A 6000-nucleotide genomic window follows, 5' to 3' on the forward strand; every position below is an offset into this window, starting at 1 on the left:
ATCTGTCAAGCCCCTCCCCCCCTCCCCCTCCCAGCACCGAATCATTTCCTCCACGTGGTGGCGAGAAACAGGACCTAAGGCTCCGACTTTCTTCGCCTGCTCAGGCCCCAGCCCCTGTCCTCTCTCCCCCCCCCCCCCACCGACTCTCTCCCCACCACCCCCCGATTCTCTACTCCTCAACTCGTCTCTCACCCCCGAGTCTCCTCACTTCCTTGGCATGGGGCCGAGCTACCGGCAGCGGTGAGCAGAGAAGCGGCGGGGGGCCTGGGGGGAGAAAGAGAGAGAGGCTCGGGGGAGAGAAAGAGACTGAGGGGAGAAAGAGAGAGAGAGGCTGGGGGGGGGAGGGAGTGAGAGAGACTGGAGGGAGAGTGAGAGAAAGGCTGGGGGAGAGTGTGAGAGAGAGAGGCTGGGGAGAGAGTGAGAGAGACTTGGGGGGTGGGGGGAGAGGCTGGGGGCAAAGAGAGAGAGAGGTTGGGGGGAGAATGAGAGAGACTGGGAGAGAGAGAGAGACTGGGAGAGAGAGAGAGACTGGGAGAGAGAGAGAGACTGGGGGGGCTGGGGGAGAGAGAGAGAGGCTGGGGAGAGAGAGGCTGGGGGGAGAGTGAGAGAGAAACTGGGAGGGGGGGAGAGTTAGAAAGACACAGGTGGGATGGGGGGGGGGGAGACACGGGGGGGGGGGGGAATTGGAGGGGAGAGAGGGAACTCAGGGAAGATGATCACGTTCTTCCAACCCCCTTCAAGGGACATTGTTGGAGTGGATGATATCCAGAAGTCACGACACTGTCACTATTCACTTCATACCCAATAAACCTGTTAACAATCCTGCCCCATCTATGGTGGGGTGGGGGAGGAGGGATGCACTTGCGCTGGGGTTAAGGCACTTTGGTTGGGGGAGGCATGCACTTGGACTGGGGTAAGGCACTTCGGCTGGGGGAGGCATGCAGTTGGACTGGGGTAAGGCTCTTTCACTGGCCCTTGCAGTCTTCTGGGGACTTCAGGAAGTAAAAGTGGATCGAGTTACAATTTGCAAAGTCAGTGAGACCTTGGGATGGGTGGTTCCAATTACACATTCCAGTGAAACTTCAGGGTGTGGCTGATCCTCCAAGGGAACCAATCATAGACAAAGGGTGGAGCATGGTGGCCATTTTTGCAGTACAAATAAGCGCATTCTTTAGTTTGCGGGGGAAATGTTGGCCAGAACACCTGGAGAACTCCTTGTTCTTATCAGATACTATACTAAGTGCTGTGGAATTTTCAACAGCCACCTGAACAGTTGAAACAGACAAACACATTTCCGTTCATCCTCTCATCCAAAAAATGAATTTCTGTGTTGATCTTGTGTTCAAGGTAATACACCACAGAACAGCAAGGGATATTCTAAGTTTTCAAATGCTACAGCTCAGACCTGAAATGTTTTGTCTTGTCTCAGAAGAGTCTGTGAGCATCATGATGTGTAAAGGGTTGCAATTAAGTGGTAAGCAGAAGTTGTTGCACACCATGCAAAGCATCTGCTTAAGAAGGAATGCCAGAAGAAATTGCATAAGCAAGACTAGAGAGCAGCTAGTGATAACCAACTGCCAATTCAGAAAGGTGACATAGAATGATTATACAGTAAATTATACAATTATTATTTCTGACCAAATGATACAAATATAGCCTACAAAATCTTTTTATATATTTTGAATTATAACATAGATCTGCAAACATATTTTTGAAATATGTTATCCTGAGAGAAACAAACCTTCCACTGCCTCATCTTCTGACCTCTTAAGCATGACATCATTTTGTTTATATTCTAAAACTGAAAATCTACTGCTGGCCAAATTTGCAAACACTTAACTCATTCATTTAACATTCCTCTGTCTGCTACTGAAAATAAATGGGTTAACACCTGCATTAAGATAGCAAGAAAAACCCTGTGTTTTAAGTAATTTAAGAACTTGTTTGTTAATAATGCCAACAGTAATTTCGAGATTAAATCTTGTTAATATAGTGCAAGCATGAAGGAACAGGGGGTGGCTGAAGATTCTTTTGAGAGCATCTACAATAGGTTCAACTGCATATGTATTTTTCTGACATTATTAAATTGACTTATATTGTTAGAAGTTTTAATTTTAGCTTAGCTGACCCCCTAGTACCTGGAGAGTACTGAAAGTCCACAAACAGATATTTTAATCTTTATCATCCTACTTGTTGGGATAGTGAGGAATGTCCTTATTCTAGGTGTGCTGGAGAGTTATGCCACTACATGTCAATTAATTGTCATAATTAACATCGCAGCATACAGCTCTCTGACCTACTATTCTGACATAAAAGACACTCGGATGTTCATTATATTTGCCCGATTGATGGGTTTAGATTGTGACAGTAAACCTCAAATGGAGTGATTTTTTTCTTACTGAAAACAGGACATACATGGTTTTCTCCATAACTAACAACCCACTAACCCATTTGCATTCTCAGAAATCACAAAACCATATATTTTCCTGATATTTGAGAGTGGGTTGTTAAGTACAAAGAAGTAGTAAGTAGTAAAGGAACAATCAGTAGATGATAGAATACTCCAATTTCTTGAGATTCACTGTGTTGGATGAGTGTGTCTCTGCTGTATTCTCAAGTGTAAGAGTTCTTGCCCTACCCCATCGGTTAAATCTTAGGAATATGACTGTGAAAAGGAGAAGGGATCATCTCTGACATGGAAGTTGACTTTGGTTAGCTTCAGAAACAGGAACGAGTGAAAACTCTAAATTATTGGAGGGACACCAAGTTGAAAAAAAATACATAACTTAAATATTTTGGAGCAAAATACTTTAAATTATTCATTCCTGCTGCCCAGATTTTGTACATACTCCCCCCACCCCCCCGCCATCAAGAGTCTTTATGTCCATTGGCACCACATGCCATTTCAAGAGAAACAGGAACCTGTGCCCATAGGCTCTGCCAATGCTGGTCTTGCCTGGCCAATGGGAAGTTTGCGCGAGGTATATGCTGATCTCCCTGCCTCTCCTCAGCAACTCTTCCCGATGACCTGATTGAGATTGGAATGTACAGAGCAAAGAATCCTGAGCGAGATCCCTGAACAAACTTTTTTTTTCTCAGAATATGAGGACTTCAAAATGCCTACCCAATGATAAAAACAATAACAACTGAAAAATAATTATATCCAGTTTTTTTTTAGGAAAACAAGTTCCATTATATAAAAATATATTTCATGCAGTGATAAATGTCACATCCACTGAAAACATTAAAAAGTACTTTGAGAGTTAAAATGGGGGGTTAAATCAGCATAACTGTTTCAACTCCAGGTATAAAAAGTCAATAGCTCAAAGTTAGAATATCATAGAAGTTGTACACCAGTTATTTTCACAATGATAAAAATGTAATTAAAATGATTTTCAAAATAAATATCTATAATCCACCTAACTAGTATCTCCTCTTTCTAATTATTACAACTGATCCCAACGGAACTCGCACAGACAAATGGACAAAGGGTGAAAACACACTGCCAAAGCACCGAGGTCCTTTTCATTTCAGAATAAGATTACAAGGATGCTTTAGATGCCCCTAGTGCAGTAGCTGCGATGTATTTCACAAAACTGGATTACCCACAGAAAAAAAGAGGACTGAGCAAGTGTCTAACGTCTTTGGTTAGCTGTTTGAAATGCCGACGACATCGCTGGCTATTCCCTGAGGCTTTCATGATTTGAACCAATTTAACAAACTATTAATGAAATGCAATTCCCCTGCAGTGAAACTTTTGAACACAAGAAATCTAGACAACACAAGCAGGATATTTATATCGCCTCGCACACGTTCATTCAGAATACAGTCCAATATTGACAAGCTTTTTAAAAAAAAAATGCCTAGTTTGTACATCAAGCGAAATGTATTTGAAAAATACAACGAGGCTGGCAGCAGCAGCACAAGTTTATCTCTCTGAGATGGGGGGAGGGTTTTACTCATTTTGCAATCAAATGTTTGACATACTATTCATGTTTGCAAATGATTTCAGTGGAACTCCGTGCATTAAAAGCAGCCAGAGAGAAAAAAAACTTCGACCAAAATAGGGTGGGATAGCATCATTTCCACACGCTCTGTCCCATACCTGAATCTTTCTGGACCTCTCAGCTTTGCTCTCTTCAGAGAGGATTCACACTCAATATTATCTGGCAGGCAATATCATTTGGTTTGGGGTGGGGGGGGGGGGTGGTTTGGAAAGAAAAAGAACAGTTTCAGAAATGTGTGATCATTCCCTAATCTAAATATTGTATTCTGCTTTTTTAATATATATATGTACATGTGGGTAGAAACAAAAAAAAAGTCATCCTACCTGCTGTGTTTATCCCGAGCTCTATCTCCTTCGCTGCCTCTAACATTCTTTCAATCCAGACTGAGCAGTGAGCAGCAGCAGGCGCGCCGCCGACAGCAGCAGCAGCAGCGCGCGCGGGCGCGGGCGCGCACGTGCGTGCACGCGCACCAGAGGGAGGGCTGGGGTGGGTGGGCGCGCGTGCTCCAGGGAGGACCAGAGCAGCGATTCCCGGGCTGGGCTGGGGGCACCTGTAGGCAGTGCAGAGTGACAGGCAACCCATGGCAGCGCGGAGCATCCTCTGTCTCTCTCTCTGTCTCTCTCTCTGCACCCTTTGCAGATACATAGTAGTCGTTTCTCTCTCTGTCTGCACCCCACCCGTTTGCAGATACATAATAGTCGTAATAATCCAGTGCATGAATATGCAGGGAGCATGATAATATTGTATCATTATCGGATTAAAGCGGCGTGTGCATCAGCTCTTGGACCAGGAGCTCCCCCCCCCTGTGCACACCCAACAAATAACAAAACACCGCGCCGTCAGAACCAGCCTGCACCAATACACCAGGCTGTTTGTGCCAGTCTGTCAGCATTATCACCAGCAACATTATTTTGTTTTGGCATGCCAAATTTAATGTGGTATCCTCACGGCGCTCCCTGAACTATTCGTTATATAAGTATATATATGCCCCGTTTCCCCATCCCTGATTTTTTTTTTTAAGAACAGGCTTTTATGTGCCAACTTCGGATAATCCTGGAGGATTCAGATATTTGAGCGTCGGTCGTCTTTGGCTCTTCAGCCCTAAATGTGCTGTTGCAACGATGGGCATTTTTCACTCTAATTATGGAACGCCTGGTGTAACAGGAGAGAGCACGCTGCTGGGATAGAAATCATGGTCAGAGAAATCATGGTCAGTCAACACCTTCGGCTATTTTCCTCTCTACGTTTGGGCAGGTGAGAACAAACACATAAATAACCGGGAGGATAGTTCTCCTTCAACGCCGGAGAACTTGAGAAGGATCTAAAGTAACAGGTTATAATGTTGTCATATCCTGGGAATATTGCTACAGTCGTGGAATCTCTTGAAAGTTTTAACATATCACATATAGGATCATTTTACTTATTGAATACAGCTCAACAATTAATTACTTTCCCAAAGCTATCATGCTGTATACTTTAAATACATTATTAATTAAATGAACGTTTATAATTTTCTTATTAAAAAAGATTGAATTAAAAATTATTTTTTTTGCTTAAAAAAGAACTTGAATTTCCATCACATCTTTAATATCATCCATACATTGCTAAGTGCTTCACTTAACCTTTGAAGTATTGTCAGCATTGCTTTGTTGGTTAAGGTTTCCCGACAGCAAGGCAATGAGATGAATGGCCAGTTAATCTGCTTGTAGTAATACTGGTTCAGGATGAAAGTTAGCCAGAATGCCCTGCTGTTCTTCGAAAAACCATTGCTGTTCTTCGAAAAACACAATGGAATCCTTTACACGCCTACCTGAACAAGTAGATGGGGCTTTGGTTTAACAGCTCACCTGGAAGACAGCACCTCCTACAATGCAGTATTCCATCAATACAGCACTGAAGTATGCTCCAGTCCTCGAATAGGGCTTAAGCTCAAATACCTCTGATTCAGAGGCAAGCGTAATACTTCTGAGCCAAACTGACTATCTACTATAAA

The sequence above is a fragment of the Pristiophorus japonicus genome, chromosome 21 (assembly GCF_044704955.1).
Source record: "Pristiophorus japonicus isolate sPriJap1 chromosome 21, sPriJap1.hap1, whole genome shotgun sequence".
NCBI lineage: Eukaryota > Metazoa > Chordata > Chondrichthyes > Pristiophoridae > Pristiophorus > Pristiophorus japonicus.